Genomic DNA, 14,750 nt, shown 5'->3' with positions numbered 1-14,750 from the left:
TTGGCCTTGCGGACTGTAACGTTCGTATGTTACGGTGCAAAATGTAAACATGTACAAAATGTCACAATTCCGACATTTTGCACTTTGTTTGTGGTACAAAATGCCACAATGGTACAAATTGTTGCAATTATATTTTGTGTGCGGTACAAAATGACACAGCATTTACATTTGTGACATTTTGTTCCACACTGTCATATATTTGTACTACGGTACAATTTGTCACCCATTTTCCATTTTATGTCAGCTCTGACCAGTCAGTTGTGTAACGTACAGTTGAGAAGGTGAGTAAGCAATGACCATTACCACACAGGCACATATGGCATGGTAGTTAAATGTCCACCTGGGGAGTGGAAGCTCCTGAGTTTGATCCGCCGCTGAGTAAAAACTATGACTTCAAAATTGATATTCTAGCACAGACCAGTGATCACTTTATTGTAAACTTGCAGATTTTGACAATTTGACAGCTTCTTTAAGTCTGCTTAGTATTTCTGTTCATTGCACAATGCAGATGACCAGTGGTCACTTTGACAATTTCCAGATGATGACTAACAGTTTATCAGTCTCCTGAGTACTTCTGTACCTTGTACAACGCAGATGTCCAGTAGTCAGTGACAATTACCAGTAGTCACTTTGACCTACATGTCAGACATTAATTCTCCGTCTAAGCATACCCGTGATGAGGTTGCCTGGTTGCGGAAAGGCATGTTAAACCGAAATCAACAAGCAAATGAACTTTCTTAAATGCAGATGACCTCTGACAAGCGGTCATCTCCATTCTACAGTGCACAGAAGTACTCATGATACCCTAATAAGTTGTTAAATAGTCAAAATCTGCAAATTAATCAAACTGGGCACTGGTCATATGCATTGTTAAAGGTACAAAAATTATGTGGAGACATTAATAAGCTGTTAGAGTCAGAATCTGACATTTTAGGTCAAAGTGATCATGGGTCATTGTCACTGACCACTGGTCATCTGCATCGTACAAGGTACAGTAATACACAGGAGACACTAATAAGATGTTTAATAGTCCAAAGCTGCAATATACATCACAGTGACCACTGGTCAATGACACTAACCAGTGGTAATCTACATTATACAAGGTGCAGAAATTTTCTGGTGACAGAAATAAGCTATTAAAGAGTCAAAATTTGATTAAGTCAAAGTGACCAGGGGCCATTGTCACTGACCAGAGGACATCTTCATTGTACAAGGTACAGTAGTACTTGCGACACACTAATAAGATGTTAAATAGTCCAAATCTGCAATTTACGTCAAAGTGTCTCTGACCTATGCTAGGATACCAGTTTTAAAGTCTTTAGTTTGACTCAGCTGGGGATCGAACTTGGGAGCTTCCTCTCCCCAGGCAGACATCTTAACCACAATGCCATGTGTGGCTGTGTGGTAGTGATCATTGTTTACTTACCTTTTCAACTGTACTTTACACAATGCAGACCAGACGGAAAACGGTGTATTCATGTGATAAATTGTACCGCAGCGTGTGTGTGCGCGCGCGTGCGCATGTGTGACACGACTTGCTTTCACTTAACCATTTATTTGTGTGTGTGTGTGTGGTCTACTGCATACTATTATGCACGTCTTTCATTGGGGGAGATAATTATCAGGTAAAAAGAATTGATATTATTGATTGCTGAGATTTGTGACTGATCATTCAGTGTGGGAGTCCGATGTATTGGTCACATGTGCTATTGTTTATAGAAAAATCAGAATACAACTGCTGCTGTTGCTGTGAGACTGTGACAATTAATGAAGAATATATTTACGTCTGAGTTTTGCAGCGCGTCTCGTGTGTTAACCCCTCTCCCAACATTGTTTTTGTGTCTTTGGCACTCTGTTTCTCTGTCTCCCTGCCTGCCAGTTTCCATCTCTGTCTGCCTGCCCTTCGGTCTATATTTGTGTGCGTGCACACATGCGTATGTTTGATGGGGGAGGGAATACAAATCAATCAAGGAGTGCCCCAAGGAGGCGTTTCGAGCCCTACCTTGTTCCTGATCTTCATTAACTACATTGTCAGATATCTGCCATGCACAGTCCAGGGAGACATACATGCTGACGATCTGGCCCTTTGGTGCTCGGAGGAACACATCACAACAGCCAACTACAGATCGCAGCAGGCGCTGAAACCTGGACAGAAGTGGTTTGTGAAGGAAAAATACCACCTAAACACTATATTCAGCCTATCAACAAAATAACAGTAGGCCACGCTGCGCATCAGTAGACAAATTCTACTTTCTGAGGATAATCCCACATACCTTTGTGTAACTTTCGTCAGGTGTCTGACGTGAAAGAAGCAAGCAGAGAAGGCAGATGCTAGAGCAAAGGTGCAACTTGTCCTTATGAAGAAGCTGGCAGGAACTACTTGGGGTGCATCCGCCAAAAAAATAACAAACACCCAAACAACAAAACAAAAAACACCACACATAATTTTTTTTTTTTAACCGTTAAAAGGCCATATAAGCAAATAACAAAATAACACTGCAGAATGGGCAGCTAGTGCCCATCCCAGTGTCTACATCTCACTCTAATCGCCAGAGCAAAACAGCACAGACAGTACATCATAGACTGCGGAAAAGAAGAGGAGGAGAAAAAAAGTGTCAAGGCCCGCTCGAAAAAAGGGGAATGGACTGGGAAGGCAGAAAAAGCAGACAGCTGTGAAGGAAGAAAAAAAAAAGGCAGAAATAGAGAGAGCAACCGAAAAGAAAATTTCTGGCACATCATTTCCAGAAGGTGGGGATGCTATTTGTACTGAAAGACCCCCGGCATCCCCACGGAGGGGAAATGGGTTTGTTTTTGTTCTTTTAAGAGGTCCTCACCTTATTATGTCAGTCTTTCATCTTGGTATGACAAGGAGCGTTTCCGTATGAAACGGTCACCGTTCGAGCTGAAACATTCTTTCCGTTGGACCACCATTGGACCTGAAACAGGTGGATTGGTGGCTTAGCGGTAACGTGTCCACCTATGAAAGAAAAGAACACAGCGCATGGGTTCGAATCCCACTCTCCAGTATCTTCTCTCCCTCCAGACCTGAAGTGGTGGTCTGGACGCTAGTCGGCATTCAGATGAGACGATAAACCGATGTCCCGCGTGTAGCATCCCCTTGGCGCACGTCAAAGAACCCACGGCAACAAGAGGGTTGTCACTTGCAACATTGACAGGAAAAACAAACACACAAGCAGGCAGAAGGAACGGCTGGTGATACATAGTGGTGATGCGCTCTGCCTGTGGAGAGCAGTCCGAATTTCTCGTGGATAAATCTTTTGTGACAAAAAGATCAGTACAATACAATGTTTCAGTTTCAAGGAGGTAGCAAAACGTGCGGACTGACCCCTACCACATATGCTGTTAACGAAAATGAAAATAAAATGAATAAATGGAGTGAATTAAAATAAATTAGAACGGATAAAGAAAGAATGAACAGAATCAGTTTTAAAAAGACACAACAGGTTATCGATAAGATTTATAGATGGACTGACGGACAATAGCTGAGTGGTTTAAGCGCTGGCCTTTCAATCTGAGGGTCCCGGGTTCGAATCACGGTAACGGCGCCTGGTGGGTAAAGGGTGGAGATTTTTCCGATCTCCCAGGTCAACATAAATGTGCAGACCTGCTAGTGCCTGAACCTCCTTCGTGTGTATACGCACGCAGAAGATCAAATACGCACGTTAAAGATCCTGTAACCCATGTCAGTGTTCGGTGGGTTATGGAGACACGAAAACACCCAGCATACATGAACCACGACAAGAGTCATCGGCAAGTCGATGTTGGTCGTGTAACAGAGAAGAACTTGTACTTTTGTACTTTTTGTTTACAGTCTAGCCAACCGCACAGGGCCATATCAGGACGGTACAAATGCTCAATCGCGTCAACACAAAACTAGCTAGCCAGCCAGGCTCATCAATATCAGAACTCATCAAGAGATAAATGTGCGAAGTGTAAACAGACGAACATCCAGTATACCATTCCCTGACCACCACGAACGTACAAATCCGCCAGGTGAAAGAAAATTATTCAGGTAAGAAAAGGTAAGAAATGTGAGGGGAAAATATAACATTCCAAGACACAAGTCAAATAAAAGCAAATGAATGACCCGCACATCCTGAATTAATATGCGATTAAATCATCAGGTAAAGATAAACAATTAGGTAAGAAAAATATAATATTCAATGACACAAGAAAAATGAATAACCCTTACATCCTCCCTTGATTACAATGTACATATTATGTAATTAATCATCAGGTAAGAGAAAACCTGGTAAGAAAGAATACAGCACTGTAAAACACAAGTGAAATATATTAAATAAATAAATAACCCGAACACCCCTCCTTGACTACCATGCACACAGCAGTAATGCAAAAAGGAAAACACCCAGGTAACTGTTTAACCCTTTCACCGCCAGTCAATTTAGAGTACAAAATTCCTTTGTGCTATAAACACAGAAAAGACAGTGGCTAAGAACAACTGGGGATTCCCCCTGCGATGTATAGACAATAATTTACCACCGAACACTAAGAGCAGTAGGTTCATGTATAACAGACTAATGAATGGTCACCTTTCAGTGACATGAGTCTTCTACCACACCTGTGCATAACTGCGAGCTTGGCGGTGAAAGGGTTAAGCCACAGCACCAGTAACTGAAAAATCGACGAATGAAATTAAAACCGCAACTAAGATTATAAGAATGCACTGAATACCCAAACTACCCCCTTTCCAGTCATGTCCAAAGTAAAATAATGTTGTAAAATGAAATATATGAAGAAATGAAATTAAGATAAAAAGTATATCTATCTATCTATCCACACACACACACACACACACACAGATATATGACGTCATGCAATACAGACTAGACAGCCACAAGAGAGCCGACGGCGACTGTGAATGTTCAAATATTTCACGACCATAAGCTGATGCATGAATCTTGGGAACATCGGCTTAGATCTAGATCAAAGCGTGCGCGCGCGCGCGCGCGCGTGTGTGTGTGTATGTGCGTGCGCGTATGTACATATGTATGCACGTTTGTGTGTTTTGTGCATGTTCGCATGTGTGTAGGCCTACGTGTGCGTATGTGCGCCATGGTATATATATATATATATATCTATATATATGTGTGTGTGTGTGTGTGTGTGTGTGTGTGTGTGTGTGTGTGTGTACGTGTATGGTTTATGAACGTTTGTGTGTATATGTTTGTGTATGTGATCGATGGTAAAGTGTGCAGTTCGCGTGCGCACATGTTTTCGCTGTAAGTGTGAAAAACATGATGAGTGTGCGCACGAACGCATGCGCGCGCGCACACACACACACACACTCACACACATATACTCACACACATTGGGCCACGCGCTCCGGAACACAAGAAGGAAAGAAAACTATGGAAAATACTCCACCCACATCAGCAGCTCTTGAACGGCACACAAAGAGCAGTTTATCCGAGAGAGTGGTTACATCTGGAGGTAGAACGGTGGGGATTGCGAAAAGGAGAGGGGAAGACTTTTGTGGTCCATTCTGCAAAAGCTCCAGAAACTCGATGAGAACTGATTCACTGTTCCTGCACAGTGGTGTGCAGAGAAAGGTGCAAGTGTTGCAAGACCAGCTTAAAGTGCACATTCTTGTGTACATATGGCAGGTACTGTCACAATCCTGGCCTGGGGGTGCTGACCTCAACACCAAGCTCTGGGGGACGGCAGCCGATCTTCACCGGACGTCCGAGTTTGTGGCATCCCTCGGACTTCGACCCTGACTGCGTAGCTGTCGAACGCAAAAAGAAAGAAAGTCACAATGACTAAACATTGCCCAGTTGGAAAGAGTCAACCCAGCTTGTCGAGAAAGGTTTTTCCTTTCCCAGTGCGGTTTTTTTTAAACCCATCTCAAAAGTTCAGAACAATCTAGAAATGGGACACGCCGCGCACGCACTGCAGGAAATGCACGTGCACACTGAGATTTACAGTGCAGAACTGAACAGTGAACACGCAAGAAATGTGGAGAAAGAGGGTCGGGGAGACAGCGGGAGGGAGAGGGGAGGGAGATGACACGCACAAGCGACTACCAACGAACCGTGACAATAACAGTCTGGAAAAATATCAAGCATTACGATATGGAACTATATCTTCTTTTTTTTCCCACTACAACCACCTGTCCACTTATTGGGTAAAAGCAACAGTCTGCAATTATGAATGCCATAAGTGGAGTGATGGCCTAGAGGTAACGCGTCCGCCTAGGAAGCGAGAGAATCTGAGCGCGCTGGTTCGAATCACGGCTCGGCCGCCGATAATTTTCTCCCCCTCCACTAGACCTTGAGTGGTGGTCTGGACGCTAGTCATTCGGATGAGACGATAAACCGAGGACCCGTGTGCAGCATGCACTTAGCGCACGTAAAAGAACCCACGGCAACAAAAGGGTTGTTCCTGGCAAAATTCTGTAGAAAAATCCACTTCGATAGGAAAAACAAACCAAAATGCACGCAGGAAAAATACGAAAAAAAAAAAAAAAAAAATGGGGGGCGCTGTAGTGTAGCGAGGCGCTCTCCCTGGGGAGAGCAGCCCGAATTTCACACAGAGCAATCTGTTGTGGTAAAAAGAAATACAAATACAAAATAACAGCCTCACAGAGAGAGAGAGAGAGAGAGACTGAAGAGTGCGAAAGAAATGAAGTCAACAGAGGCATAAATTTAACAGATGGTGAAAGGGACAGAAGCAGTGGAAGAAGAGGGTACTACATACCCTGTGTGCATGAAGGCGCGCAGTATCGGGGCTGGAACCAGCCTGCAAAAAACGGTTGGAGGACGCTCGGCAGTCTGGTCAGGCGCTGTAGTTAATAATAATAATAATAATGATAATAATGGTATTTATATAGCGCTGAATCTTGTGCAGAGACAAATCAAAGCGCTTTCGCACCAGTCATTCACACGCAAGACAGTATGGCTGGAATCTGCATCAAAAGCAAAGGTGTTTTATTTTCTGCGTGGATACAGAGAAGCAGGTGGACAGAAACGGATGGATAGATCGACAGATAGGGGAGGGGACGGTGCGTGGGGAGAGAGAGAGAGAGAGAGGGAGGGAGGGAGGGAAAAATCAAGTTGTATTGCTGCATAAAACCATACTAAAAAATTTTAATGCAACGTCACGGACCGGTATACATTCAGGGTGTGCGTCTTGCACATACTAGGATCCTAACAAAGAATAAATCAAGTAAATTAAAAACAAACCCTAAAATATGAAACGAGAGAGAGATTTTTCATGAATGAAGTAGAATAGTCTTGTGCGTGCTCATACGTTTTTCAACATGTGGCCCTCAGGGCAAAGGAAAAGAGGAGGGGAGTGACAGAGTAACAAATTATTGGAACAAATTAACACACAATATCAAACGTGCACCTAGTATAAATACTTTTAAGAACCTCATAGATAACCATGAGTTATTGACAAAAACGAAATACGATTTTGATGGATAAAATGACTGAGCTGGTCAACGACCTGACCAACAATATAAAGGAGTAAATCTGAAGGGGCATAAAAAGCCAAAAATGGCTAAGTTGTATAACAACGCCCCAAATCCTGATCCTGATCCTGATTAGACGATTGAAACTGTTCATTAGAGCGCAAGAAAATTTTGAAATGCGTTTCCATAAGAAAGTTATAATTCTTTCTTAAAAATCATTCACTTGAAACGTTGCATACAAACCAGAGACCTTAAACAGAACATAAAAAAATAAATGAAGGTAATAGAGGCATTAACCCTGTGGAAATCTATCTTTTATTAACAATCGCCATATCAAGCGATATAATATGAAATCACCATCTGTGCGGATATATTCAATTCAAGGAGTGTGCCTGTTAAGCCACTGGACCGGGTTGCACGAGATGATCTGTGCAGCACTAAGTTTGCTTAGGTTAAAGAATGTTCGCAAGTACGCGCAATTTACTGTGGAGCCGGAAATAGCGATAAGCAAACTCAAGGCTGCTTCGTTCGCTCGTGCGATATCAGCTGTGGATGCGGTGTGCTGGGAGAATCGGTTTGTTCCCTCATCTAAAAAGACAGACACACTGGGCTGTGGATCAGTTCAACTGAGTTTTAGTTTCAGTTTCAAGACCGCGTCAAAGCGTGCGGTGACCTAAAATCACTACATCATATCTTTGTACTTTTCATATGCTACACACACACACACACACACACACACACACACACACACACCTCTGTATGTATATATATATCTATATATATGTACATATATATATATGTATATATATATACATATACATATATATATATATATATATATATATATATATATAGCCAACGCACTTGAGAGCTTTGTATTAAAAAATCAAATGAAATGAATAAACAAATAACTAAGCATAAAATGTAATAAACTACAGACTAAGGCGGCAATGATTGGAAAGGAGAAGAGCCAGACACGAAGACATTAATTGAAGAGATACAGACAGACAGAGACAGACACACAAAGACTGATTGTCCCAGAGTTCACAATTCAACAACAACAAAATTTAAGGGAGCTATTCACAGGTCCGTCACCTATGTTATGCCAGGAACCAATTACAAGAAAGCGCTTTTTTTACTCTCTCTGATAAGAATGGTTAACATTCACACAGACAGAGTGTACGGAAACAATGTGCTTCATGTTTTCCTGCCACCGGCAGATTGATGAAGTCACGACAACAAGTATGGCCTATTATCTTCTCCAGCGTCAACCAAACTCTCTTTTCAAGACTCAAAGTTAGTTGATTAAAGTCAGTTTTCCAGGGTTTTTTTTTTTTGTTTATTGTGCAGCAGTGCATCAGTAACAAACAACAATTGTAGAACAACTTGGGGTAAATTCTTCTCTGTGTAGTTACGTTGTACTTGATTCATCCAGCAGTATTTCGTACGTTCAACAGCTATCTTTTCTTCTCTTCTTTTTTTTCTTCTTTTTTCTCAGTTTTTCCATAATCTGATCCACACATGACCCAGGTGAGGACACACCTGTGGGGGGACAGTGGGGGGAAGGGAACCGAACAATGACATCAGTTTTTCGTCCACTGTCTGACAGACCAGGCGCTCAGTCCGGTTTCTCAGCCAGACTGAGGAGAAAGGGCGAGGCGAGCCTCACGTTCCCAACACAGGCAGACGAGCACCTTAACCATTCTGCCACCTTCCTCCTTGAAAACTCCACCACAATTTAAACTTTTCTCCTTCACAGGCAGTCCAACACCACAGGCCCTCGAAATTGATATCGTGAAACACCAGTGTAGCAAAATAAAACTGGGGTGCAGTAGAAATATATCCAGTTAATGATTATAAACAAAAACACAAAAAAACCAACAACAACCGAAGATAACATTATTCAGTTTTCAGTTCTTAGTTTCAGTGAGGTGTCAAAATGTGCGGACTGATCCGTAATATAGGCTGCACTACATCTGCTGCATGTAAAATAAAAATAAGAGCAGATGCCTGAACTTAGTTCGCACATATCCAACGCAAAGATCAATCCTTGAAAACCATAACCAAGAAGAGATCACATGATGATATTTGGATGCAGCAGAGTACGGCTAAGGTGACAGAAAAGTGTTGTTCATCCTTCGGATTCGATGACGACCATGGTTTAAAAAATCAGATTGGAGATCGGTGGCTGTGGGTCCGGAGGTGACTGGTGAGGCCAGTCGCGGCCCTGAAGGCTCGCCCACATGTGGGACACAAGTGAGTGGGTGCTGTCTTGGCAATGGATGCTGCTCGGGCCTTGTGCACAGCATGCTTTTGTTGCACCTCAGTGATGCTCCTCAGTGGCTTCAGCTGCACGGGCTCCTGTGGTGATTTTGCTGCACCAAGCTGGACGGTCCAGAGCAAGCGTCTCCCACGTGTTGATGTCGACGCTCAGGTCTTAGAAGGACGCTTTGAGGCAGTCTTTGTAGAGTTTCTTCTGCCCTCCCACTGAGCGCTTGCCCTGACATAGTTCTCCGTACAGCAGCTGCTTAGGTAGTCGACAGAAAGTCAGTGGACATGGGAAATGCATCTCAGTCTAACAACGATGACAACACAGAAAGAAGAACAGAAAATTATCCAGTAATGAAATGCCAGGGAGCAGGCGCCTGTGGCTGACGACAGTCGTAACGTGTTTTACGTGCTGGCACCTGACACAGTTTCTCAACCGGCAGAGATCGGAAGCGTGTCCTTTGATCAGACAAGGTTGACTGATGTCACACCACTCCAGTTTTACTTCCAATCCAGTCTTTTGGGGACACATATATTGAAACAGAATTAAATGGTTTCACACACACACACACACACACAAGAAAGAAAGAAAAAGAAAAAAATAGGAGCAAACATGACAACTGGAACATGCAACACAATCAGCGCAAAAAGGGATAGCTTTGCGAAACTTTCATTATTTCCAAATCTTGGCCAACATTGCCAATATCATTAAACGATTGCTGAACTACTGCTACTACTACAACTATACTGCTGCTGCTGCTGCTGTTGATGCCGCTAATGCTACAATTGCTATATACACGGGGTACTTACAAAGATGTGAGAGCATGAGAAAGAGAGGGCGAGAGAGAGAAGCAGACAGAGACAAAGAGATCTTGTTCGCCTCTCTCTCTCTCCCTTTCTGTCTGTTTGTCAATGTCTAGACATATATACACAACAAGTAATACGCATTTTTTCCCTGTTAATTGCTGTGTGTATCTCTGTCAGTATTTTTGTGCATCTTTAATCGCTCATATAGACATTTCTTTCAGAAAGAGGTCAAGTCAAGAAAAGGCGAAATCTCTGATGGTGATGTTGACAATATGAGTACTTATATATATAGCGCCTATCCTCGGTCAGAGACCAAGCTCTAAGCGCTTTACATACACTGAGTGACCTGCCCATGGATAACGTCAAGCAGCAGGAACAAACAGCTCTGCCATAAAATAATATATTTTAACTGTTATTGTTTTCTTTTTAATATCATGAGATTCGTTTCCCCATTCATCCGTGTTTTGGTGACGTGAAATCGGAGTTTTTGTGCGGTGGATTCGGTAGGAGAGTGCTACAAGGTCCATTTGCGCGTCGACCTGTGTTCGTGGCTGTACTTCAGCCATTGTACCGGCAGCCTCTTTAGGAGAGGTGCTCTTCTACCAGAGTATTACACGCCACGATTAACACGAAGCCGAAATCAGTATTTACTTTGTTCTTTGTGTGTTAACCTTTCCTTTTTTTTTCTTCTTCTTTTTCCCCCAACCCCCCCTTTTTTTTTTAACCTGAATACCCTCATTTGCCTAGTTTCCCCCAACCCTCCATTCATCCACATCTCCCACCCCTTCTAACCGATAATACTCAGATGTATTCATAAATACTTTAACAAAATGTCTTCAATCACCGATATGTGTGACGGGACATTAAACAAAAAATTCCTCCTCCATACACTGAGTCATTTGTCACAACAGGCCGCCTTCCTGGGTAGAGCCGACTGACAGCGGCCATTTGGGCGCTCGTCATTTGTTTCCCGTGCCATTCAATCAGGTTTCATTTAACACACACATACACTGATACAGACATTCATACTCTGCTATCAAGTGCTAATCAGAAGTTCCTGTTCTTTTCTTTATTTTTAAAAATTTTTTTGTACATGTTACCATCGTCAAATGTACAATTAACACATCAGGGTTTGAAATTCCTTGCTCACGTTCAGTTGTCCTGCATGGGCAAAATAAGTATATAAAAACAAAAAACAAAACAACCGCTTCTACATCTCCCCCCACCCCCTTCCTGTGTGCGTTGTGCGCATGGGGGTGGTGGTGGGGCTGGGGGACCGGTTGGTAATAAATCATAGTCCACTTATGGTGATGATTTAATGTAACTTTTCGTTTTATTGCATCACAGTCATCTGATGTGCCTTGAACATTATTGTTTTAATGGAAGATACAATGAAAATAATGATAATGCTTATGTTTATTATTGCATTTTTTTAAAATCTTAATATAACTATTATCAATAGTAGTTGTAGCAGCAGGAGCAGAACAGCAAGATACATACATACAGACAGAGATAGACACACACAGACACACGGGCTTATACAAATTTTTAAATATATATATATATATATATATAAAAAAAAAACAATAAAAAAACGAAGAGAAGGAAAATGCCTGAGTATCAGTAGCTCAAGGAGGCGTCACTGCGTTCGGACAAATCCCTATACGCTACATCACATCTGCCAAGCTTAATTATGCCTGACCAGCAGCGTAACCCAACGCGCTTAGTCAGGCCTTGAGAAAAAAAAGGTGATAATAATAATAATTACAATAACAATAACAATAATAACAATAATAATGATAATAATAACAATAATAATAATAACGCGCTTAGTCAGGCCTTGAGAAAAAAAAGGTGATAATAATAATAATAATGATGATGATGATGATGATGATGATGAAAGTAATAATGATAATGAAATAAATAAAAATAAATAAAAAGACAATAATGATGATAAATAAGCAAATAAACGTAAAACATGCAGACACACATTCACACATACACACATTCACACACACACACACACACACGCACACACGCGCGCGCGCACACACACACACACACACACACACACACACACGCATAACAAACATGCAACAAACATGCAGTTTCACAGATATAAATCGCAAACAAATACACATAAACGTACAGGAGCCCCGACACACACACACACACACACACACACACACACACACACACACACACACACACACACACACACACACACACACACACACACACCATCTCCCAAATTACCCTGCAACCCCACCCCGCCTCCTCCACACACTCATTCCTGGGCTACATATCGCAGCTTCCACGGCACACACACACACACACACACACACACACACACAAATGCCTGGCAAAGGGGGAAGTGTGGGGGTGAGGGTGAAGGGACAATAAAAATAATAACGATAATGATCATATGTATTACTATTGTATTAATATCAAAATCGTTAGCAGTAGTAGTAGTAGAACAAGAAGCATACACTAAAGTGCCGTGATTTAAAAAAAAAAAAAAAAAAAAAAAGAAGAAGAAAAGAGAGAATGAAGGAAAATGCCTGAAAAAATAGGGAGTGTAGGGGTGAGGGTGACGGAACAATAACGATAATGATACTAATTGTATGGTGAATGGACAATAAAGATAATGACACTAATTGTATGGTGAATGGACAATAAAGATAATGATACTAATTGTATGTATTATTATTGTATTAATATCAAAATCATTCTTACCGGTGGTAGTAATAGCAGCAGCAGCAGCAGCAGCAGTATACACTAAAGTGGCATGATTTGAAAATCAAAAAAGAAAGGGAAGAAAAAGGGACTGTGGGAGGTGAGGGAAGCTTTAACTCTCTCAGTACGGACAGTCCTCTCTTCTCCTCCACACAGACCCCTCGGATGTCCAGTGGATGTCTGAATGACCCAACCTTTAGCTTCCGTCGTCAGAATTGTGGTATTCTTTGTCAACATTCACGTCTTCAGTATAAGAGCCTTCCGCTTGCAATATTTTGATGATGGTAATTGGGGTGAAACGCTGTTAACGTCGTCTCTTTCGCCGTTCGTATGGAAAGAGTTAAAGGTCAGTCACCAAGCTGTGGTGTGGGAACAAAGCTTCTGGAAGTAGCATCAACATTGAGATTCTGCCATGCGCTCCATGGGTTTTTCATCTGGATAAAGAGAGTGATGAAATCTCTGGAGCATACACCCCCACCTTTCCTGTCTTGTGCCACCGTTTCTTCATATTTTTCCACCCCATCAGTTTCTTTTTGTTTGTCTCCTGTACATGACCAAAGCCTGTCGTTGCCTGGAATGCATGTACGCGTTAATCATCTCTCGATATTATTCTTTATCTCGCCCCTCTCTATCTGTTCGAGAGACATTCAGTCGCAAATACGTAGAAAACTGAAGTGTCGTATGACGACTCCTCAAGATGTTTTTTTTTCCTATTGTATATAGGACATGATTATACTCTCCTCTCTCTTCTCACTTTAGTGATTGTCTTACTTCATGTTTCTGTCCTAGCTTCGATGTGTTACAGTGAAACAAATGCCATAGTTCCAACAGCTATCATTCACCTGAATTTTTTCTCTCTTTTGTTTTGCTGTTCCATAATCAGATCCACACATTACATAGGTGACCAGAGACCTGTGGTGGGAAGGGAACCGAACAATTGACATCAGCTTTTCGTCCACTGTCTAACAGACCAGGTGCTCAGTCCAGTTTCCCAGCCAGACTGAGGAGAAAGGGCGAGGCGAGCCTCACGTTCCCAACACAGGCAGACGAGCACCTTAACCATTCTGCCACCTTCCTCCTTGAAAACTCCACCACAATTTAAACTTTTCTCCTTCACAGGCAGTCTAAAACGAAGGCGCTGTTAAAAAAAAAGCGCTGTGGATACTGGTGAAGAAATGAAAACTAAATGGTGTGTACAATAACAGCAACAACAGAACCCCAAAGGAAATATTCAGGTCAACAAAATCACAGCCAATAACTACAGAACATTTGTGGAAGGGGCACTTCCAGAGAGGGTAGAGTTGCGGGTTGGCTGTGGCAGAAAAGATAACAACATACTTAGCATCCGTAACCAAATACTTCACTGGCATGGGAAAAGAAAGAAAGTACTAATCCGAACACCAATGGCAGGCGTCTCAGTGTACCTGACACACAGGCGGAACGTGTTGCACGTGCCGAATGTCACCACTGGCATGCAGTGAGTGAA

Source organism: Babylonia areolata, chromosome 4 (genome assembly GCF_041734735.1).
Source record: "Babylonia areolata isolate BAREFJ2019XMU chromosome 4, ASM4173473v1, whole genome shotgun sequence".
NCBI classification, from domain to species: Eukaryota; Metazoa; Mollusca; class Gastropoda; order Neogastropoda; family Buccinidae; genus Babylonia; species Babylonia areolata.
The sequence above is the reverse complement of the archived record's forward strand: the minus strand, read 5'-3'. Positions refer to the sequence as shown.